Source organism: Rhinolophus sinicus, chromosome 11, assembly GCF_057876585.1.
Source record: "Rhinolophus sinicus isolate RSI-liver-muscle chromosome 11, RSI-T2T, whole genome shotgun sequence".
Lineage (NCBI taxonomy): Eukaryota > Metazoa > Chordata > Mammalia > Chiroptera > Rhinolophidae > Rhinolophus > Rhinolophus sinicus.
This window is the reverse complement of record NC_142511.1, coordinates 1,120,568-1,145,009: the sequence shown is the minus strand read 5'-3', so window position 1 is coordinate 1,145,009 and position 24,442 is coordinate 1,120,568. Positions and strand designations below refer to the sequence as shown.

The window sequence follows — 24,442 nt, the reverse complement described above, 5'->3', positions numbered from 1 at the left end:
ATCTATCCATTCACGTGCCATGCGGTCTTTATTTTCATCTGTTTAGCACATTTTTTATCAGCTGGGGTTGGCCCTCGGTCATCGGTCATCCTGTGCATGATATTCTTGGCGATCATTGCTTATTTATTTTTCCATATTAAATGTAAAGTCAGCTTGTCTTGTTTTGGTTAGAATTAGTTTCATCTATAACTAGGGAGAAGCGTCATTTCTGTGAAGTTCACGTGCCCTGGGAGAGAGCATGGTTCATTCGTCATTTGTTCAGTCGTGCTTCTGTGTCCTGCATAAACGTTTTAATGTCCTCCTCAAAACAGTTTTGGACTATTTTTATTAAGTTTACTCTTGGTATTTTATCTTTTTTTCCTTGTCCTTCTGCTATATCTTCTAATAATGTTATTATGTTTATATGAAGACTATTGATATTTTTATTATGGTTAAAAATACGTATAAAATATGCCATCTTAGGCCTTTATAAGTGTGTACTCTAGCGGTGTTCAGTATATTTACACTGTTGTGAAACTGATCTTTGAACCCTTGCCATCTTGCAGAATTGAAACTCGGTGCCCAGTCAACAATTCCCCTTTGCCCCTCCCCCAACCCCTGCCAATCACCAGTCTCCCTCTGTCTCCATGAAGCTGACTCCTGCCTCATCTAAGTGCAATCCTACGGTACTTGGTACTTGTCCTTTTGTCACTGGCTCATTTCACTTACAATGTCCTCAGAGTTCCTCCATGTTGTAGTATGTGATAGAATTTCCTTCCTTTTTAAGACTGCATAGTATTCCATGGGATGTATGGATCACATTTTGTTTATTCATTCCTCTCTCAGTAGACGTTTGTGTTATTTCCACCTCTTGAACACTGAATAGTTCTGCTACGAACATGTGTGTGCAGATGTCTCTTCAAGACACTGCTTTCTTTTTTTGTTCAGATAGTTACTCAGAAGTGGGATTGTTAGATGATGTGTAAGTCCACTTTTAATTGTTCAAGGAAGCACCATCCTGTTTGCCATAGCAGTTTAGCAGTTGCACCATTTCACAATTCCACCAGCGGCAGCCAAGGCTTCCAAGTTCTCATCCCTGTCAACACTTGTTATCTTCTGCTTTTATTTGTGTTCTGGGCTTGTTTTGTTCTGTTTAGAATCACCATCCTCATGGGGGAAAGTGGTATTTCATTGTGGTTTTAATTTGCATTTTTCTGGTGATTAGTGATGGTGAGCACCTTTTCCTATGTCTGCGTTTCACCTTTGGAGACATATCTATTCAAGACCTTTGCCCATTTTTTTAATACTTGATTTTTTCTCGTTGAGTTATAACTTCTCTGTATAATCTGGGTGTGAACTCCTTGTGAGGAGCTGATGGCTTTTATCACGAAAGCGTGTAGCATCTTGTTAAGTGCTTTTTCTGCATCAGTTACGATGATTGTGTGGTTTCTGTGCTTCATTCTGTTAATGTGGGGTATGAAGACGATTGATATTTTTAAATATTACATTAATTTAGTATTCTGCAATTTTACTAGTTTTTAAATTATTTGTATTGTATTTCTCTGAATTCTTGAGAGTTTTCAAGATGTACAGTCATATCGTATCGTCTGAAAATAGAGGTGTTTTTAACTTATCCTCTTTAATTCCTGCCTCTACTTTTGTACTTTCATCAGAATGTGTGACCTGAAAGCTCCAGTTCTGCAGTGAATGATAATGAACGGACCGTCGTCGCCCGGTGCCAAACTTCAGAGAAGGGAGTTCGGTGTTTTTCCACTGAATGGAGGCCAGCTTTTGGGTGAGTTATAAATATTTTACTATTTTAAGGACATATCCATTGGTTACTTTCATTATGTGCTTTTATTGGGAATACGACTTAAATGTTGCAAATGCTTTTCAGCGTGTGTGAAAATGAACACGGGGTTCTTTCATAGACCTAATAATATGGCGAATATATTAATGGGCTCCCTAATATTAATCTGTCTTGCGTTTCTGGCATAAACTTTACTTTGTTTTGATATATTATCTTGATGTGCTGTGGGGCACTGTGGAAATATTTCTTTTGAACGATTGTATTGATATTTGTAAGTGAGCCCTGCCTGTAGATTTGAGGAAAGAAATTTTTAAATCAAGTTTTGTTATTAATGTCACATTCTTTTTGCTGGAGGGGTTTGAAAGGTTTCCTTCTTTTTTTATGCTTTTGTACAAATAGGATGACCTGGGTTTTGGAATTTCCGTAGAATTCCCCTCTGAAATACTTTTAACTTGCTGGGTTTTTTTTTGAGACGAAGGAGTGGGAAGTAACTCTTTGGTAACTTTCCTCATTTCTTCTATAAAAATTGGTGTGTATTACTGGAATTCGTTTTGGCATAGCATGTTTTCTTAGATAACTGTCCACTTTTGCATTAGTGAAATCTCCTTGGTTTCAGTGCTTATTTTCCTTTGTCATTTTTAATCTTGTGTTTGTGCTTTCTCTTCTCACGCACTTCTCACAACAGTTTTACCTTTTTTGCTTAATTTGGTTAGTTAGTGATTTTTTTTTTTAATTTTGTAACCCAATATTTACTTATTGGGATGGCTATTTTTTTCTCTTTTCTACTTCATTAATTTCTGCTTTTATTCTTACTATTTCCTCTCTTTTGTTCTCTTTATTAACTGAATTATTCTGTTTTCCAAATTTGGGGGTTAAGTATTTAATTCATGTGCTTTCACTGTTCATTTTTATTGATTTATATATGATCATAAAATTTTATCTGATCATTGCTTTAATTGTATAAAAATACAGATTCTGATACATAATAATTTTAATCATTATTTTTCCAATGTCTTTGATATGGGTTTGCGTTTCCTCATTTAAATCCATTTTCACATAATAACCAGAGACTCTTTGTATTATTGCTACTTTGTGTAATTTCTTGAATTTTTATTGAGACCCAAATGTGGTGAATTGATGGATTTTCATAAATATCCTGTGTGCATAGGAAGTAAGATTTATTCCCTATCATCGGGGTGCAAATGGACCCGCACGTGTTATGTTGCTTGCGTCCTCTTTCTGCTTATTTATTTCGTTTGCACTTGTCCTTTCTCAGGCTGGACATTGTGCGCTAGGGCCCCTGGTGCTTGTAGCTCTGTCTCCTGTGTTTCCTGTGGTTCCGGGTTAGGGAGGCGTCTGATGCACGGAAGGGCTCCACCCATCTTCGCTGGGACGTGGCCTTTGCCTGCAGAAAGTGTTCTGTTTATCTCTCTTTCCCCTGAACCCCACCTTGTCCAATAGCAGGACCACGGCCCGCTCTCCCTCCGTTTCCCTTGGCCTGGTCCAGGTGCTCCATTTTCGGGCTCTCTCGGCCACCTTGTTGGAGGTGTGTCTGCATCCTGACGAGTCGGCTTCACTGTGTGCGCCCATTAGAAACATGTTCCCTCTCAGTGTCTGAGTTAAGCTGATTTATTAGCATGACTGGTATGTTTCATTTCAGCTCTATCGATTCTTTCACTGTCTTCATTGAATAGTTTCACGATAAAGTGACTTGCACGATATGACCTCTTTTTCTGGGGGGGGGGACTGGAGAGAGGGACGTGTTGTTTTGTATTTCGTTCCTTCTTTAGAAAGGCTTGTATTTATGGCCAAGTTGTTTCCTCACACTAACGCCATTCCATAATGGCCCGTCTCTTTGTCCCTTACTTCGTTTTGCCTGCTCCGCTGTCAGCTTTAAATTGTATTCTCGGGTTGCATTCTGCCTCATCGTCCACTCTGCACTCCCCACTTGTTTTTCCAATTCGTTGTCAATTAAAGTTTGTGAAGTTCTTTATATTTATGTGACGTTGCAAAGCAAGATGTGGGTGATTTCATTTGCTCTCCTTGCCCGCCTGGCTTGGGTTCTGTTTTGCGTGTTGGGGGCTTTTCTGAGGATGTGTGGAAACTTTCTTGTTTAGGCTGCTGCCGTTGTCCCGTGGACCTGGAAGCCTCTCATAGACTTTGATGAGAATGAAATGAGCTAAACTCTATGAAAATAAAGGTCGCTGGTTATCCTTTGGTGGAAAGAGTTTAGTACATAATTGGTTTTCTTGCATGTAGAGGTAACACGTTTTTATGACTACTCCATTAACCCTTTGCTGTGAAGCATTTTGCCCCCTTCAGCTCCCTAATATGCCCCTACCTGTTTTGACAGGTAGAAAGGCACGGGAAGTAGAGGGGAAGGTGACATCTCAGTGGCCTTCCCTGGAGGGAGCAGGAAGGGAAAGCACCAAAGGGGGGGGGGGGCATTGATGACAAAGAAAACAGGGAGGAAAGAAATCCCTAGTTCTCTTGTATTTCTAGCCAGTTTGTCCCAGGCGTGGACAAGTCTGGAAAGTCCCATGGTTCTCATGTCCCAACCAGCCGGTTACTAATGAAAACACTATAGACCCCTTGAGCAATAGCCACGTGTGTTAACTTTTTCTTTGAAGACGGCATGAAACTTGGGCTCCCCGGACGGGTAATACATTCATGCACCAGCGACCCCAGGGAAGGTCAAAACCTATGAGACAATAAGCCGTAGCTTCACACCATGTTTACGCAACCTAAGAGCTTCAAATTTTATCATCTTCATTTTAAATATGGAAAACGACTAAACTTGAGATTCAGAGATGTTGAGTGAAAGGCTGGAAGTCACATAATTCAACAAGGACTTGATTCAGGGGTCTCTCTGCTCAGGTCCCGCCTGCTGTAGTATCGTTGAAGACGACGACGAAGGGCAAGAGTGGCCGTAAGGGACAAGTTCTAGATGCTCCGAGGACGCTACTTGTGGTTGGAATGGTCTGGAAGACATTTCAGGAAACCTTAGATTTGGTAGCGTCCCCTCCAGTGCTGGCAGCGTCTCTGCCCACAGTGTGCCCCTGTGTGCCCCTCCTGTCACCGGGCTGGACCCAGTGTGGCCAGCGCCCCAGTCACTCCAGGGCACTGTGACTTAATCAGGAGTGGCTCTTCCTTCCTTAACAAAGAAACCCTTTCTCTGCACCGAGACCTTCAGGCAGGAGCCCCCTTTAAATTAGAAGTTGTAATTAATATTATCTCTGGGTCCTGAGAGGGGAGCGTGATTGAGAGCGCAGGAATGGAGAGTGACAGGACACAGATTGCCTGTTATCTGATCAGGAGGCCATTGGAATTCACTGGGAAAAACAAAGGTCTCTGCACTGATCCTTTGAGCCAGATAAACACCCCGGTGTGAAGTGGCTTTGGAGGGAGTGACCTGAGGTCGAGTGTGTTGTAAAGGGGGGGGCAGGGGGTGAATATCACAGCAGCCGTGGAAGTGGTTCTATGAAATTAGGTGAGATTATGGACAGGACCTGGCTCAGGAGTGTCTGCCCAGAGAGGCTGGTCCTGGGGAGACACTTAAATGAGGGGCCCCTCATTTAAGACTGAGAATAAGCAGAGAACTCAGGAAAGACAAAGAAGAGGTGCCAGCCCCAAAGGCAAGCCCGTCTGAAGTCACTGCCCATTTGTGTCAGGTGAAGGCGAAATCACCAAGTATCAGAGCAGAGTGACCTCGGAGGGAAAGGGCTCGTGTTTTCATTTTTCCAAGGAGGACAGAGGACTCTCCCTGCTCAACCCCCCCCCTCCCCCACTCTCCCAAAGTGAGCACTCGGCCCAGTGACAGAATGGAACCCAGGTCCCCAGCTGTTAAAGGCCATTCTTTCCAGGGCAGTTCTTCGTGGGTTACCCCAAAGGGGGACGGGGAGATGAGGGGAACGCTCAGAGGGCCCGGGACACCTGTGTTTGTGTCCCACCTTCGTCTCCTGTGTCGAGCTGTGCGCTTGTGGGAAGAACCACTCACCCACCTTGAGCCTCAGATTTTTCATCCAGAAAAGTCTAGGTAATAGTCCTTCCCCTGCAGAGGAAGCTAAGCAGCCGGAGCGCTTAGCTCCGCCTGGAGAAGGTGACAGAAAAAGGGTATTTCAGTCTGTTCATTGGTGACTGTTTGAGGCCTTCAGAAAACAGGCTGGAGAGAATGGACTTTTCCGACAGGAACTTCAGAAGCAAAGTCAGGACTGAGAGGAAACGGCAGGTCTGGGAGGCAGGGGTGCCGTGCTGAGGTTTCAGTGCCGTAAGAAGTTCAGACTCAATCTGGGGGAGCAGGGACAGGAGCGTGCCTTGAGAGCACGTCCCAGACGTTCTCTCCTGAGAACGTTACGTTAGTGCCACGTGCACCCCTTACAATCACACTGTCAGGTCGGGTCTCCGGTCCTCATTGCACCAGTGAAAAAACTGAGGCAAAGAAAGGTTAGGACATTTATCCGACGTCACTTAGGTCAACCTAGTGCATTTGGGGAACAGTCACCCCATCTTTCGTCCCCATCCAAAGTCTCCATCTGCCTCTGCTGCCGGCCAGGCTCTTCACCTGAGTGGTCAGCATTGTAATACCTGCAGTGTCTGTTTCCATCCCTTCTCTCATCTCTCCAATGCCACCTCCCACCCCAAAATAAGCAGCCTGGCTCTGGCACTGACGCTTTTGAACTCATCAAGAACCCAAGCAAAGGCCAAACAGGTTTTGTGGAAAGAGTTTGGAGAAGGGGGTCGTCTCCATCCTCAGTGGACACAGCAGACCTGGTCTTTGTTGGGGGACCAGGGCCTGCGGCCCCCGTGGGGTTTCCTGAGGGCGGAGAGTTTCAGCAAAGAGTGGGACACCCGGGTGTGGGGTCTGAAAACGCTCTGGGCTTACTGCACAGGCGCCACCCACAGCTAAGCCGACTAGCCCAGGCCTTGGTCTACGCAGTATTTCATCCTGCTTCCGCCCTCTCTCCTCCCCCCCTCCAGCCCCTGACTTTTTTACTCTCTTTTATTTCCTGGAGTAGCAGCCACAGAGCATGGGGTGAAAAGTCGCTGGGAGGACAAGTTGACAGATAGCACTGGGGTCGCTGGGTCACTGGCAGGCGTCGTGATCTGGGCTCCGACGGAGCGATTTCCTCGGTGATTTCGGTCCTTCGTCTGTTCACACGTCATGCCACCTGGACATAATGCAGAGACCGGGAGGGCGCACTAACCCGTCGTCCCCTTGGCCAAAAGCTCTCCTAGAAAAAAGAGAGTGAGTGAACGAGGACTGAGTTAACCCTCTCCTGCCTGCACATGCCCGGAAAGCTCAGCAGTGGGGGTACCTCCCTGGCAATTAAGAAGCTGGGGGCTTTGTCTGCACAGCAAGGCCCTACCTTTCTGGGGACTGTGAATAATGTAAGAAGGTCCCCTTCGCTGCCTGACACTCGCAAGTGGCAGCGCTGTCCTTTGTTGCTGCCCTCTATCCAGGTTTTGATTTACTTTCAAATCCCTTGTTGTAGGTTCCTGGAAAACATTTATTTCGGTGGTGGGTTGGGGGCAGGGTGCAGGCAAGGGGAGAAAGAGAGCCACGTGAAGGGGACTATTAATATCTTCCTGTGACTGCGGCCAACCTTCTGCTTTTCTTACTTCCCCATACGGTTTGGAGCTATTTCCGACCAAGGGTGTTAAAGCTTAGAATTAATGGGTTTCAGCAACGGAGGTGCCCACATGCAGAGAAATGCTTCTTCTGGACTTGTTAGACATTGGGGTCTGTCTGCAGGCTGGGGAGAGGGGCAGGGAGGGGCTGGTCCTGTCCCCACTCTGGACACCAGGCTGCCGCCCTCAGCCAGTGCTGGCCGGCCCTCCGGTCAAGCACTGTCCACACTTCCCCACGGTTACCTGGCCTGTAAGGTCCTCAGGCATGGACTTGAGCTCCCATCTCTCAAAGAGCCTGGGATCTGTGGGCTGTTGTAAATATTGGCTTGGTTATTTACCAAGTGTGGTCTGAGCACCTCCTCTTGCTGGCCTAGAGGATACATGCATCTGACCTGCGAGGTGACATCTTGCTGTGGTTTCGATGTGCATTTCCCCGGTGACGAGTGACGTCTAGCATCTTCTCATGTCCCTGGGGCCACCTGTGCGTCCTCTTTGGAGAAATATCTGTTCAGGTCTTCTGCCCCTTTTCAGTCCGAGTTTTATTTTCTGTTGAGTTGTATGAGTTTCTTACACATCTTGGATATTAACCCCTTATCATAGAGATGATTTGCAAACATTGTTTCCTATTCTGTAGATTGCCTTCTCATTCTTCTCGTTGTTTCTTTTACTGTGCTGCTGTGCTGGAGGGTCCTCAAAATTTTTAAACAGAACAACTGTAGGATCTGGAGAAAGACAGACGCTGCCTGGACTCACGTACATGTGGAATCTAAAAAAAAAACAAAAGCCAAACTCAGAAACAGAGGAGAATGCTGGTTACCAGGGGCTGCGGTTGGGAGAAATGGGGAGATGTTAGTTAAAAGGCACAGACTTTGAGTTATAAGATGGATAACTTCTGGTAACTATAGTTAACAGGACTGTGTTATCTACTTGAAAGTTACTGAGTGTCAATCTTAAATGTTCTTGCCACCACCAGAAAAGAAGAAAGGCAGTTACGTCAGATGATGGAGGTGTTAACTAACCCTAGTGTGTTAATTGTGTGTGTGTGTGTGTGTGTGTATATATATATATATATTATCACATTTTATGCCCTAAGCTTATTAAATGCGATACGTCAATTATATATCAAAAAAAGCTGCGGAAAAAAGTAAAACATTGTGTAGTCTACCCAAAACTCATCTGTGAGCCTAATTGGGTTTGTGGGTCACTGGTTTGTAATTGCCCATCTCACTGTGAAACCTTACGAAGAGTTAACTCAACTGAAAATAAACAAATGACGGGACATGGGTGGGTGCAGGCGCGCCCGGCGGGTCTGCGTTTCTGTCTGGCCTCCATCACGGCGCGAGGCTGCACTGCCGTGCAGGCTGCTGTCTCTGCCGACCTCTAAAGTGGCATCGCTCTGTCACGGTTGCTTTCTCCCAACCCTGATGCTGGAGGTGTATTCATGGTTCGGGAAGAAGAACACTGGGGTTTTGAATCAAAAGATACGAGTCCAGTCCTGCTTTTCCCCATCACAGCAGGTCACCCTGGACCAGCTCCCTGACTTTTGTGAGCTTATTCTCTATTGGGTGCTGAAGACTGTTCCTAACTCTCTCGGTTGCAAGTTTTAGGGGCGGTCGAGTGTTTAAAAATTGTCCAATTACGTGTGCAGTGGGTCCATTCTAGGATACAGTTTATTGGAAGATCAGACTCACCACCTACACTTATCAAACTGATGACGTTTCTGTCACTGAAACCCCTCCCACATAAATGCCACCCATGGTGCAGTAAGTATTATTGGAAAATCAGATCCTTGTAAATTGGGGCAACCCCCATTAGAATCATTTTAGAAATGTTAACAAGATAATACTGTGTAAGGGGCATTGAGTTCAGACAGAATTGGGATTAAAAACTAGCTGTCATTTAAATCTTTGTGACGTTGGATAACCACTAGGTTTCGTTCCCCGATCTGTGACATGGAAACATCAAGACTCCTGCACCAGCCAGGATTAAATGAGGGTGCACGCAGTGCAGCGGGCGCAGAGGAAATGCTGACGTGGTCGTGTCTTGTATTTTATATACAGGTATCTCCCTTAACACGCTTCCATTCTTCCCTAGCAAAGTCCTAGGTAACCAAACACAGGTTCACTCTAGAGCAGGGGTGTCCAAACTGCGGCCACAATCCATTGTTAATTGGCCCGCAGCAAATTCCAAAAATATATTTAGTTTACTTAAATAAACCGGGTGAGGCAATACGTACTTCACCTTGAGTGAGTGGCCCGGCTGTTTGTGTATTTTACCGCATACGGCCCTTGGTAAAAAACATTGAAAAAAGTTTGGACACCCCTGCTCTAGAGGGTCTCTAACCTCTTCGTGCATGGAAAGGTTTCTTGCACGTTTTTTCCTAGCTGAAAGAGTTAAGAAAACTGAAAATGTGACATAAGTGAGGGGAGGTAGCACGTGGCTGCTTCCCAGGGTCTGAATGTAATGCATGTCCTCAACTTGCCCAGTAGGGCTGCTCCCCGGTGGCCCCTTGACTAAAACAACGCATTAGAGAGGAATAAAGGTTGGGTAGGTTTCAGAGGTTTCAACTCGTCAGGTGCTTTTGCTTTACAAAGATATTCATCTTCCAAATGAGTGACGGGTGAGAAGAACTCCCGCCATACTCGCCCACCTTCTCCACAGAGGGAAAGTTCTGAGTGACAATTTTGCGGTCAGCATCTAACCTTAAGGATTTCTTCTTTGAGCAGCTAGCCTCTTGGTCACATGGATTGGTTGGATTGGAGAATCACGGGCTTGGCCAAGTGAGGGGTGGGGCGAGGGCACGATGGAGGAAAGAAGGGGTGTAGGTGGGAAAGAGGGTCCCCCCCAGCCCCCGAGCGGTCCTGGAACCCTTCGTCTTACGGAGGAGGCAGCGTGCTTGGCCTCGTAGAACTTTTGGCATCTTCATCTGGGACTGAGGCCTTTGTGTCTGTGGATTTCATAGGCAGCTCTGTGCTCAAGGTTTGCTCCCTGGTTGGGATTTGAACTGAAATGAGACACGCCTGTGCTGGTGCAGGTGGTAGGAGTTACAGCTTAGCACGGCCAAAGCACTAGCGCCACTCCCGGTAGGTAGATTCTTGGAGGCAGGGTCAAATAACTTCATGACGTGAATATTTTAGCTCAACTCCCATATTTGATAATAAATGAACAAGGCCCAGAGAAGTTGAATTGATTACGTAAAGTAACAGCTGGCAAACGAGGGCCTCTGGGCTGATCTGGCCCCACGTCCTTGTGTAAATGAAGTCTTATTGGGAACAGCCATCCCCACCCGTGACGTACGGTCTGTGGTGCTTCCAGTCTATGGCAGCGAGTGGACAGCCATGTGACCCTCACAGCCTAAACTGTCTACTACTTGTGCTTCACAGAAGTTTGCTAACCCTGGTCTAAAACCACACAGCCCACTGGCCGCAGAGCCAGGTCCAAAAGGAAGGTCTTCTGGGTCTTGCTCCAGTGGCCAATCGCTTACATTGCACGAGAAGGGACAGAAATATTGTGAGGATGAAACTACAAGAAGGCACGTACATCCTGGGGCCCTTCAGATAAGAGAGGAGACTGAGCCGGACACACTTCTCTTATATATGTTGCTGCCATAACCAATGTCAGGAGACTGCCAGCCCTGAACTGGACGTCGACCAAGTGCAGAGGCTGGGCCCGCGCTGCAGCTCCCGGGCGTCCCCTGCGGCCTCTGTGCCCCTCGTCCCGGAAACCTGTCGGCCCTCTCATCAGACATGCAGTTGTGGTCCGTCCTCTTTCTGTGCCTTTAAAAAGAAACCCTGCTTAAGGATCACTCAGCAACCTAGTCAGGATTCATGAAGATTAAGCAGCAAGGGCATTTAAAGAGCAAATCCCCCCGACAAACGTCAGAGCCTTTTACAGTGTAATTCCAAATTAGCAGATGAAAGAAAAGCAAGGGGTCGTACGTCTCCGCCTTTACTGAAACACTTGCAACAGGATCTCTGGCAAAACGTCAAAGACACAGCTATTTTCTATCAGCCTTTGCCGGTTCAAATGGGCGTGAATGCTTCTGTGTGGACCCAAGAAAGAGAGGTGATGAAAGGTAATGCAGAGACTGGGGAGCAGTGGGGCATTTCTGAGGCTCTTGGTATCTCATAATTGACCTTGAATCAGCCGTGATCGTCAGGCGTGTGGGTGACACTCAGATATATACTAAAATCTCAGGAAGGTCAGGCAAATAAGAAAAGGAATTAAATAAAAGGAGATGTGTGTTCATGGGTCCAGCCAGTGAGAAGCCATGGAGAGAGATAAATAAGCCCGAGGCTTATTGTGAAACAGCTCCCCCAAATTTCAGTGGCTCAGGAACAGCTGAACACCCAAAACCTCTGCCACTGGGCATGGAAGTTTGGGTGCAGCTGAGAAGATGTAAGCAGCCTGGCAGATGGGCAGTTAAACAAGAAAAGAGAGTCATTCATTCATTCTTCATTCATTCATTCAAAATGATTTACTGGGCGGGTACCTGCCATGTGCTCAGCACCATTTTAAGTACTGAGGCTCCGGCAGCAAAGAGGAGGCACAGACCCTGTCCTGGTCGTCCCACAGAGTCCTCTGTCTCTCTGTCTCTCTGTCTCTCTGTCTCTCTCTCTCACACACACACACACACCATTTGTCAGAAGCTCATAAGTGCTAAGAGGTGATGGGTAACGTGACAGGGAATGACGGGAGAGTGGGGGACACGGTACCCCATTTAGACGAAGGACGCGGGGAGGCCTCTCGATGAGATGAGTTTAGGGAGTGGAGGCTGTTCCGACAGAAGCAACAGAAGGCGCAAAGGTCCTGAAATGAGCCCCATTGCTTCTCGGCCTTTTGCTAAGATCAAGTGAAATGAGAGCCCCCTCGGCATGTGGGGTCAGAAAGGAGAACGGGGAGAAGAAGAGGACAGGTGCCCAGAGCTGAGATCAGAGAGGCAGGCGGGTGCTAAGGAACACACCGTCCCGTGGGTTTGGGTCCTTTCTGCTGAGAGGAGACATTTCACAACAGACGCTCTGCCTGCTCTCTGGGAACAGACTACCAGGGGGCCAGGCTGAATGAGAAAGACCCGCCGACAGGTTATTGCGATGTGTCAAGTGAGAGCTGACGTGGCTTGGACGTGGGTGGCAGTGATGAAACGTGGCTGGTTTGGGGATATATGTTGAAGTAGATCCCACAGGACTCACCCCTGCTTTGCATGTGGGAAGCAGGAGGTGAGGAGTCACAGGTGCCTGCAAGACTTGCGCCCTGAGCCTCTAAGTGGGTCAAAGAGCCATTTTACTCAAAATGGGGAAATGGCGGAGAGAGACGGGTGGCAGCGTAGAAACCAAGAGTTCAGTTGATGCCAGTTCAGTGAGTCCCAGGAGTCCACGCAGCACCCTCCTTATGCCCCATCCCAACAATCCTCCCGAGTTCTCCATCTTAGGACCCCACGAGGTCACTGTGACTTCAAGCTTATGCCACAGAACCAGTTTTAGTGAGCAACTGTTACGCTCGAAGAAAAATGTGTAAGAACATGTAGGGCAAACAAAAATAAATGTGCCCCACCAACAAAAGGCCACAAGTTAAATTTGTTGAGAAAAGTAGTGAAAAGGTGGTGGAGCGCACACTTTGCTTTTGCTGGTGTCACGTGTGCACATGGGTTTGGTGTGTGCAAATGTGGGGGTGAACAGAGAAAAACAGGATTAGGGAAAAGACGTGAGTTTCCGTGCTGCGTTTAGAGAGTAGAGAGATGTGTGGGCTCCAATCTATTGTTCTTCAATTCAGAAAGACAGGAAAATAAGTAGTGTTAGATTGTAGGGTGTCGTGACTGTTGGTTACCTTCAAAGGTGACTCCCTTTCTGGAGCGAAGCTTTTCTGCTAAGTGTAAGGTGTGGCCTCTGTGACCTTTTACAAAGTTTCCACGTCAACATTTTTATATTCTGGATTACACCCCCCATTATCCTCACTTCACGACGTGACCCCTCCTACACGAAGCTGTGTGGTAACGGATGGAGAGCAAGGGTTTGAAAACATTCAGTTAGGAAGATAGTCACAGCATCACCAAAAGTTAGGAGCCGGAAAATGAGCTCTGGTCCATGCTCACGGCCGTAGGAGGTTGTAGAAACGCTCTCCACCCCAGAATCCTCTTACCCTAAGAGTTCAAACCTCATATTCCGCTGCCCCCCAAGATTTGTTCTTGAATTTTCTGTAGGAGACATCAGCCACACGATGCAGGTTCTAACACCTCCCCCCTACATCCAACCTTCAAAAACAAGGTTTTCCAACCTCGCCATTACTGACATTTTGAGCCAAACAATTCTCGGTCGGGTGGGGGTGGGGGGCGGTTCCTGTGTGTTGTGGAGGGTCTGGCGGTGCCCCGAGCCTCTGCCCACTAGACTCCAGCTATTGCTTGTCCCTTCCCTCCAGTTGTGACAAGTAAAACCCGTCTCCAGGCTCGGCCACACGTCCTCTGGAGGACAGATCTGTGTGCACTGGAGAGAGAACCACTGACCTACGACCAGCAGGTCCAACGGGCTCCACTTCCTGCTCGAATGAAATGCCGCCCTGGGCGCTTTGCCCTCTGACCACTGCTCATCAAAGTAGTTTACGGACAACCACATGTGCTCACGACGTAAATCCCCGTCCGTGCAATTACGGGCGACATGGTTTATTTGTGCATTAGCATACCCAGCTGCTGGTTGCCTGTGCTTGATATTTCACTCTGAGTGGAGCGGTTTGGCATAAATAACCCCCAGTCAGCCCAAGGCTGCACGGCATTGTAAATATCCAAGTCCTAAACTACTGTGGTTTTTTTCAAGTGTGCTCCATACAAACCACTCTGAGCTTGAAAGGGGAGGGGAAACCCGCCCCAGTGCCATTACTTAAGTAGGCCCATTAAAAATGAGCTGAGAGTGAAATATGGCTTTATTAACAGATGACATTACATCAGGAATGATGAATCATAAAGTTTCTTTTCAGCATTACAATGCTATACGACCTTTTAAACTTTAATCACTCACCTCGGATTCTGCACGATCGTCAGGTGTGCAGGCTTCTTGCTGATTGCATTAACATGAGGCAGCTGGGAGCTGCTGGCATCAATTCTCAGCAGGCGTCTGCTCGCGGGGCTCAGCGACACGCAGCACAGTGGGGCAGCCCCAGGCACCCCTGGATGGGCAAGTGTGGCCTGTCGCTGCCCGCCAGCACCCCAGAGCAGTGAGGGAAGAACACTCGTGTGTTCTGTTGTCGTTTGCCCCAAAACCCGGGATGGTCTGGCACGTAGTGGGGACTCTGTGGGTTCGCTGAACCTTCTGGAAGCCCAAGATGCTGGAGGAATCTGTCCCATTTGGGCCGGGCCCCCAGGTTACAGAGAGCGTGTTTGGTCTTCACAGGGACAGTGAAGAAAGCCCCGTTCACACGGGTAGTCACGGGAGAGCAAGGCTGCATGTTAGTGCCCCGCCCACGGTGAGCACATGACAGTGTTACGCTGTCCCAATGCTGTACATGGTTACTGTGTGTCCTCGCAGAGGGAAAGCCGAGTCTGAAACTGCTGGGACCTCGCACACAGTCTCCCCTGCAGACTGACTGGGGTCCCAGCCAGCGTCCAATCACCTTCCTCTCCGAGTCTTCTTCTAGTTGTCAGGAAGCAGAGTAAAGGACACTTTGTCACTTGTCCCCTCAATAACTCCATCCTGAAACCTGGTCCCCAAAATATCCTCAGACCCTTTATGAGAAATTCCACATCATGATGTCGTCTCAGTGATAATCTAACTAGTACCATGTTTCCCCGAAAATAAGACCTAGCCCAGCCGTCAGCTCCAATGCATATCTTGGAGCAAAATTTATATAAGACCCAGTATTATATTATATTATATTATATTATATTATATTATATTATATTATACCCAGTCTTATATAGTAAAGTAAGACTGGGTCTCATATTAATTTTTGCTCCAAAAGGCACATTAGAGCTGATGGTCTGGCTAGGTCTTATTTTTGGGGAAACACAGTATGTAGCTCTCTTGCCTCTGGTCTTATTTTCAATGGCACAGAAAAACATATAGAGGTTTAAGACTAATTTTAGTCAACTTTATGTGCTAGATATGAAACAGATTAATGAAAAATAGGAAATTTCGGAACACATCACTAATCTTTGAGTTGTGGCCATGTAAGAAAGCTGTCATAGTTTCCCCCCAATTTTCCACAGGTTTCTCGTCAGGGACACTAAGTTTGGAGTCAGTCACTGTTTCGTCCTGGGGCACCATATGCTGCTATATTCCTCATGAGACTTTGAGTCTGTGTGTCCCTGAGGGCACTTGGCCTGTAAATGGCAGCAACACCAGCGAAAGCACATGCATGAGAACCGCAAGGCAGGGGGTGTGCTGTGCTCGGCTCCGTTAACTCGGCGGCATGAGCCGTCGTCAGCAGGACTCTGCTTCCTTTCACCTTCCGTTTCCCGTGGTGAGCGCGGGGCCTCCCTCCGTCCTCTGTCTCGCTCCCCAGGGTGTCTGGATGACTGGATCTGCTCAACACAGTCTCATCCAGAGGTGGAAGGAAAGGAACTGTCTTCTCAGCGTCTCTTCTGTTGAGAGCAAAGACACCTTTCCCATAACCACCCCCTAACAGATATATTTTTCCTACCGCGTTGATTAGCTCTGGGTTCTAGAACGACCCCCAAACTTATTATTGCCAGAGAAAGTGCAGTGACCACGGCTGGTGTAGAACAGTCATGATTCGCCCCTGTGAGCGGAAAGGGTCCCCACCTCTCGGTGACACGGCCATTTAATACTTGAACAAAACAGGTTCTCTTTGTAAAGAAGAAATGGTGTGGAATGGCTGTCGGGGAGGCAGGCAGATGTCCGCTGTCACCATGTTAACCACCCCTTCGTGCAGTCACCCCTAGACTTGTGTCCACATTAGAATGACCTTTGAAACGTCCGGTCACGTGTGAGATCATTTGTGTCACAGGACACAGGAATCAGTATTGTTGACACTCCCTGGGTGACCCCACAGGGCAGGAAAGTGTGGGGTGACGGGCTGCCCAGCTGCTGGCTCATGCAAGCCTTGCTGCCAGACCTCCACTGAGGGAGGCCGGGACTGGCCCGTGGGGACCCTGGAGGGCGCAGGCAGTGGCATGTGGCACATATAGGAATGTCATACGATGTACTGTGGTCTTGAGCAGACGTGACATATGAAATATGCCATCACGTCGCTGCAGCAGCTACACAATAGTCAAAACCCGAAGGCTAACCGTGAGTTTCTGTAAGTTGGCTGCGTGTGTTAAAGTACCAAGTGTTGTGTTGTTTTGTGACTTCTAAACCCGTTCATTATTTCCAAATGATGATTACGATGCAATGACAAAGCTCTGTAGCTCACCTGACACCTTGGAGTCGTAGAATCCCAACGATCTTCTCACACACACCCCAGCATGTTGGTGCCCAAAGCAAAGACTCCGTCTGGTTTTCCTGCGGGGTCCTCGGCGCCCAGGGGACTGCCTGATGTCCCCACCGCTTACGCCATGCCTCACTTCCTCCAGCCTGAGGGTCTATGATGCGGGGGCACGAGTGCCCTCTGCGCCTCATCGGAGGAAAGAATCACTGCGTTTGGAGGAGGCAGAATTGAGACCCAGACCTTGAGCCACACAGCTACTCTGTGCGGCCGGGAGCCCCTTACGTGCCGGAGCTTCTGCGGGAGACAAGTGCTGCTCGTACCTCCGTCCCTGTGACACCCACTGGTGTGAAAGCGCCAGCAACACGCACATTCCTATAATGGATGCGAATGGTCATTTCCAACGGGATAAAGCTAAGCATCCAGGTAATTCAAGCACCATCCAGAGCCTTCGCTCCACATGCGCCTTTGTCACCCCTCCCCTTGGCCTCTGTCACCCTCAAAACGTGACTGCGGGTTCCTCTATAAATAAGGGCCTGGCATGCTGGCATCCAGATTGAAACGCTGCCGCACAGCACCCTGTAGGAGGAGGCTGACACACAGCTTCTATTTTTGCGTGTTTAGTGACATATCCAAGTGTCACTCAACAACAGGAAGGGAGCGACCGGGCTGCTGTCATTCCCTCGTACCTTCGCCCCTCCTCCGCCACCACTCAGACGTGCCTATGACAGGCGCCACCTGTTCACCACCTGCCAATATTTGGAGGGGGAGGCTCCAGCACGTGACTTAGTTTCCATGAGTGTAAGTGTGGGTGTTCAGAATGATAATCTCTCAGCACGTTCCCTGCCAGGCCAGAGAAAGCCGTTCTCCCCTGAAATGCGCTACCCTGTTTCCCCGAAAAGAAGACCTCGCCGGACAGTTGGCTCTAATGTGTTTTTTGGAGTAAAAATTAGTATAAGACCCGGCCTTACATTATATTTATATTTATATTTATGTTTATATTTATATTTATATTTATATTACACTGGGTCTTCTATTAAGTTTTGCTCCAAAAGACGCATTAGAGCTGATTGTCTGGCTAGGTCTTCTTTTCAGGGAAACACGGTATCTCGTATCGAACTCCCCTGCAAAGCGACTGCAGACCTTCTGAGATGGGAATGGAAAGAGATCGCAGCTCTCGGCTGAGAGCACTGGGCACGTGGAAAGAAATACCCTGGGCTCTGAATAGAACACCATTGGACTGCGGGGCTGGTTCCCTGGTGGCAAGGAAATGTCACCCTGTGGTTTGATCCCCTCATGGGCCACAGCCCCTCCCCCTTCGCACAAACTCCCAGGGGCTGCACTGGGGCATTTGTCAAGGGCAACGAGGGGAAGGCCTCACCTTGACCTTCAGCGAGGCTCACGCCATCTCGGGGCATGTGTCACAGGCAAGAAGATAAGTCTCATGTGCAGACAAGTGACATCCCAACCTCACCGTGCTTTCAGGCGGGAGAGGGTGTGAACACGTGCCCAAATATTTCACAGTTCGGTGGTTGTTCGATGCGTTATATGCGATGGACAAGTTTGCGTGTCTCATAAATTTGGTGAGGGAGCTGGTCATAGTGCATTAGGCTTCGAAACCAGACAGTCGCAGGTTCAAATTCTAGGTCTGAGGCTCCCTGGCTCAGGGATTTTTAATGTGTTATTTTATTTCTCTAAACCTGTTCCTTATCTGTAAGAGATAATAACAAGTATATTTGCACAGTACCTACATGGAGGCTGGTTTATAGGAAGTTATAGCTAATACTTATTAAGCCCTAATGCACCTTGAACACTATTTTAAGCACTTTGTAAGGTGCCTCTAATTTTATTAGTAGTTTAAGCGGCGTTTTTCCCTCTGAAATTTTACTTCTGTAATTGGATTTACCCGTGCTAACAATAGCAAGCCTGTAACAGGTTTTGTATGTGTTGTCCCAGGACATACGTCTTAAAGAAAAGGCACTGACTTGTAGGAGTGATGAGTCTGGCCCGAAAGTGGCATCGGTGACAGTCCCGCACCGTCATTTCGGCGGCTAGAGCGGACTGAACAGACTCCAGAAGGGAAGGTCGCACTGTGGCTGCCGTGGGTCCTGCCAGAGGCAGGCAGCATCCACTTCTCGGTCCCCAGGTGTCACTGTGTCCTGAGTGACCGGGCCCTGGGCCAGGCACCGGGGAGTTGCGGGAACGTGGCCCCGGCAGCACTGCTGCTCTGCGTTCAAGTTCTCCTCGCACCCCGGGCTCAGAGCACTCGTCCTGCCCGGCTCCAGCTCTGCGGTGGCGGCGACGGCCGTGCCAGCAGCAGCGTCAGGGGGCAGTGGTGTTGCCCGGAAGTGGAGGGGCCCAGTACGTCGCTCTGTGGGAGCCCCAGAAGACGGAGATGTTTGAGGGTCTGTCACTGTGTGTTCACTCAACCAGAAACCACCACAGCAGGTCACAAAAAGCGGGAATGCGCCACCGAGACGGAAGGGCCCTTCCTGCTTCCAGGTGCAGCTTGGCCTGTACAGATAAAGCAAAGGGAGGAAACGTGTATTGTGGAACCTTGTATAATCCAGACCCTGGGTGATTCAAATGGTATTTTAACCTTTATATTTTGATAATGCGATTATCTCCATTTCATAGGTGGGGATATTGAGTTCTGAGACTAGGAAGTAACTTTACTAAAATCACAGACCTACGTCCAAAATGACGTCTGTGTGGCTCTAAAACTCTACGTAGGAAACAACTCTCACCATAATTAGTGTGAAGACTAATAACATCATGTTATTTAAGAATTTCTACTTGGTCTCTACTGTCGGTTGGGTCACGTTTAACCTTCTTAGTTTTATGTGCAGTGTTTGCTACCTTACCTACAAAATCTTACTTACAATGAACCTAACCACAAAAAAGCAATTCCTGTGAAAATAGTCACAGATGCCAGGACAGCACGCAGCACTGAACACGTACTCACACGTACTCACTGAATTGAATTTGACACTTAGAACCAGGAAAAAACGCAAATATGATGAGGATCGGGGTGATAACTAAGGAGCCCTGAGGAGATTCCAACAAGAAACAATTGGTCCCGAATCGGATGGAATCCACACGTCCGAGTTATAAATGGGAGTGACGGGCACACGAAAGCTCGGATGTGCCCTAAAACCCTGAGAAGGGACCACATAGCTTCCCAGTAAATTCTCACTGACGATGGAGGGTGCACGGCCTCCTGAGGTACCTGCACCCAAATCTCAAAGTGTTGAAAGAAAACTGAGAGCCCTGTTGCTTTGCCAGTGCATCGAACGCTGCCTTCCTTGCCTGTCTGCACATGGCTAAGACGCCCCCACCCCGCCCCCCAGGAGGACGGCAGGGATCTGAGAGTAGCGTCACCATGCTCCCAACCGAGCGTGTGAGCTGCTTGCTTCTTCCTGCTCTCAGGAGTATCAGCCTCCTCGGCCTCAAGGCTGAATGTCCTACAGAAAAGGCAGAGTCCCTGGGACCAAAGGGACTACACAGCATGAAAGTTCTCAGCAGACGTGGGGGCCTGAAAAAGCACCCACTTGGAAGGGGACGTGGACGTGAGACAAGCTTTGACGGGTACTTCATGTCGGGGAGGAAGAGGAAAGGACGTGGAGGTGGATGGAAACTCAGCCCATGAGCAGAGTCCTAAGCTTTACATGCTTTTCCGAAGGACTGAATTATTTATGGGATTTTGATTTTTTCAGTTCTCTTGTTTGTGGACTTCTTTTAACTTGCTAATTTGCCCCTCTGCTTACTGGTCACTCAATCGGTGATGAAAAGCAGGGGGACCAGGTGAGCTTAGAGCATCCACCCTGTGAATATGTGGGGACCGTATGGCAGAGTCAGACTCGGTGGGGATGGTGCGCGTGACAGGATTTGTGGGCAAGAGGAAGGCCTGTCCCTGACATGAAGTCACTACTCAGAAATCCCTCGGGGGGGGGATGGAGTGTCGATCACCCAAAGCCCTGGAGTAGACAGCCTGCCAGCCTCCGCCCTGGAGCCCTCAGGCTGAGCCAGTTTACACTCTGATACTTGAGCTATTGCTCAATTTCTGGCAAAACAAAAGTTTACTGAGTCAAACCAACTCTAAAGAAAGGGTAAACTGTGGAAAATTCTGAGTCACATGATAATACATTGTGTGGAAAACTGACTCTTATTGCATTTGAACACATGCCCTATCGGGATAATTTGCTAATGGGGTGTCGAGGGGTTTTGACCCTAAAAATACATTCCTTTTCAGATTTATTGAAAGACAAGGTTCCATTACATATAAGTAGCGTTAGGCACTAAACACGACGTCCGTCTTCTAACTAAGAATCGATCTCTGAAGGGGCTGAGCGAGCCGCCAGCCTGCCGTCTTTAGACTCCCTGCTTTGTAAAGCGCTTGTCATAAACAGATGGATGACACAGCCAGTGTCCAGGATACCCCTGCCCCTCAGTGGTGTCCTCATACGGAAAGCATTTCTCTGCTTCATCGGGGTTTGCTCAATGCATATTGGTGGCTTTGTCCCACTTGCCACAAAATCCGTTTTCCCCGTGTTTCTCTTGTTTCCCCCATGCCTCTCAGCACCTGCCCCACCCTTCTTCTGTTGCCACAACATATTTTCTCAAGCTGTTCTCAGTGAGGCAGCACGTGCAAAGGTTCCCACCTGAGGAGTCTGCAGTGGTCACACGCAGCCCTTCATGCTGGAACCGCACACTCTTGGGGCCAGCGAGATGCGTGGGTGTCACGGCAGAACGTGTGCTAGGAGAGGCCTAGCAAAAAACTCGGGCTTGGGGAGGGGCAGAAAGAACAAAGGGAAAGAAAAAGAAAAGGATGCATTCGGAAGGAAGCAGAGAGATGCAGGCTGCCATCCGTGCTGGAAAGAAGTGGGTCGTAAGTGCCGTGAGCCGGGCAGCCTGACGTCTGGACTTGTCTGTCCTCTTGGGTCTGAGAACACGAGGGCCCCAGAGCTGAGACGTCAATGAATGACTTTCTTTGATCCTTGTGTCCGTCCCCAGACACACATTCCCGGCGTGGGTCAGAGCCCGCCCTTCTCGAGTAACCAGAAGTAAACAGAGGAAGCACCATCCACACTGGGTCCCTTCCACCATCCAGGCCTCTGCTAATTGAAAACAAAACTTGCTCTACCCCCCTGCCCACGCTCATAACTTACACGTTTCTAGTTAACAGTCTCCCACCCCGGCCTTTGCATTGGCTGAGATTCAGACAATGCTCCTTTCTAATATTCCTCTCACCAGAGCCAGCGTTTGGGCCAAGACCGTCTGCCTTCCAGAGAGCGGGCAGCAGCAACGCAGGTTCATCCAGAGCATGGCGGCTGTGGCACAACTTCCCCGAGTGCTTTGGCCCCGGGGACGTGTCAGTATAGGTTAGTCATTGTCTCACACACGGCGACCACATTGTCTGAGCCTCAGACGAGGACGTGGTGTTCTCGCAAGATGACAGAATGCGTGCTGATGGACGAAGGGTCCCGTCTGACGTGTGCTAGCCGCCCACCTTCACCAGCCTCTCTCTGACTTCCTTATCCAGTTCTAGACTGAAAATAAGTTTGCTTCTATATATTCCGTTGTTCTCTCCTCAAGTTTTATCCTTTATTCCCCCAGCTTTACGCGTCTAAATGCCATGTTGTCCCAAATGCTACACCAAATGGTATTCAATCCAAACAGGCAAGGAGGACGAAACACCTGCTAATCCCGTCCCCTCCGCTTCAACTCCCCAAAGGAACAGACACCAGAACTGCAGGTGGGCGGCTGGGCCCCAGGCTCCCACGTTTCCTCCATGTCCTGGCATCTGGGGAAATGGAAGAGCAGGTTCCACTCAGGAAATTCGCACAAGGAATCCTGGGTCGCTCTAGAAAAACAACTGTGAACTGCTTTGCCTTTGATGCTTCTAAGATTTTCTTTCCAGGGTTCCCCTCGTGCCACTGTTTCCTCTTTCCCAGTGGGTCTGGGTCAGACCCTGACATTCTGTATTTTTAGGAAGTCCCCGGACGACTTCAGCATTACTTGCCACAAGGCACATTTTGAATCGCGAAAAACTAGATCTCCGAGAAGTGAAAGTGCAAGGCCAGTGCAAGGACAGGTGTCCCAAACAGCACCGTTTTCTCCAGAACTGGAGGCTGGCCCCCTGATGGCGAAGAGCACGGAGCAGGCAGAACATGATCTCTGGCATCAGAAGTCATGAGTTTACACGCAGTCTTTGCCGTTTGCCATCCGAGTGACGATGGGCTGGTCTTTAATATTTCAGTGCTTAATTTTCCCATCTGTTAAATTAGAATTATAATAACACCAGCTTCTTCTGGTGGCTGTGAAAATCCAAAGGTATAATGCGTGATAAAGCTTAAAACGAGGATCACTTACTAATATAGGTAACGTTGGCCGGCCACCGCAAGAGAGAATTTCAGGCAGAGGGCGCTATCCAGGGCTCATCGAATCAGACCAGCATGTCCTGTCCTCAGCCCTTCACTTCCACAGGCCGTGCGGGAGAACACGCAAAACCAACCTCCCAGTTAGAACCCCTGATGCAGGCAGATGACTTGGTTTTAATCAGTCACACAGTGGTTACAGAGTAATTTGATATGTTGTTTTCCTCTTGTACATGTGTTTCCTGAGTTGTCTCAGGCCCCATAGCTTCAGCACAACTAAGATAAATCGCTGAGCAAAAACTCTTACGTCTGTTCATTGCCCCAGCGTATCTGAGTCCTTTTACTGTTATGGTTTTTCTAGAAGCAGGTTAGAAAGGCTTGCTTGTCCCAAGAGGAAGACTCGTGTGCTTCGTGTGTAAAATACCCAGCTGGTTGGGGCTGCAAGAGACTCATGGTGTTCTTTGCATGACTTCCCAGTAAAAGGGAGGGGGAAGCAACCTGTGCCAGAAAACCCAGAACGAAGTGGACGCCGTGTCCCAGAAAAACATACGGACTATCTTAGAATGCCTTGAATGACGTCAAGGAGAGCTTAACCACCTGGTGCTGAGACCTGGCCCTTACCATCCATGGGGAGGTAGGTGTTAAGGAACAAAAATGCTTCCAGAAGGTGGTGACTGGCCCCAACCTAGACCAAGCCCAGGATGTCACAGTGACAGGAAGGAGAATTGGTTGGCAAGGTCAGGTTCAATCCACGAGGCGAGTGGGAGGAAGCAGCATGAGAAAAACGAATGTCCAGTACCAGAAGTTCAGTAGAAGATAACAGGAGAAGACGGAGGGAGTTCCCAAACACAGAGCTGACAAAGCCAATCAAGGACCGGTGCCTAGGGAAGTAGGTGAGGTGACAGGAGATGGCAAGAGGGAAGCAGGCACTAAGCCGTCTGACAGTTCTCTTGACTCCTTCCCTCCACCAAGGGCTGTTTGCAGGCGCCTTAGCACCAGCCCACTGCTTTGGCTCCTGGGCGTCCTACAGGCACTGCCAACGCCCGAACGCTGCGTCACCTTGCCAGGCCTCTGCATGTTTTCTGCCCACTGAAATTGTGAGTTACAAAGCAGACCCGGATTTCTTGTCTACCTTTCAGTTCTATGTCCAGAACACAGGAGCAGTAAATCGCACATGAACAAAAAACTGTGATTTAGTCTTATGTCTGATGCATTTGCGGTGAGACGGGGTCACCCTAATTTGGGGACCTAGTTGCACCCCTCATGGTCAGCCTTC

At 48.5% G+C, this 24,442-nt stretch overlaps 1 long non-coding RNA gene across 1 annotated transcript in view; it reads left to right on the top strand.

Annotated features, from left to right (window-relative positions):
* LOC141569347 (uncharacterized) overlaps window positions 1-24,442 on the top strand; it is a 450,266-nt gene that overhangs the window by 326,319 nt on the left and 99,505 nt on the right. The window contains exon 6 of the long non-coding RNA XR_012492884.2: window positions 1,653-1,774. This is a non-coding gene — a long non-coding RNA (uncharacterized LOC141569347). The remainder of the gene's footprint in view (window positions 1-1,652; window positions 1,775-24,442) is intronic.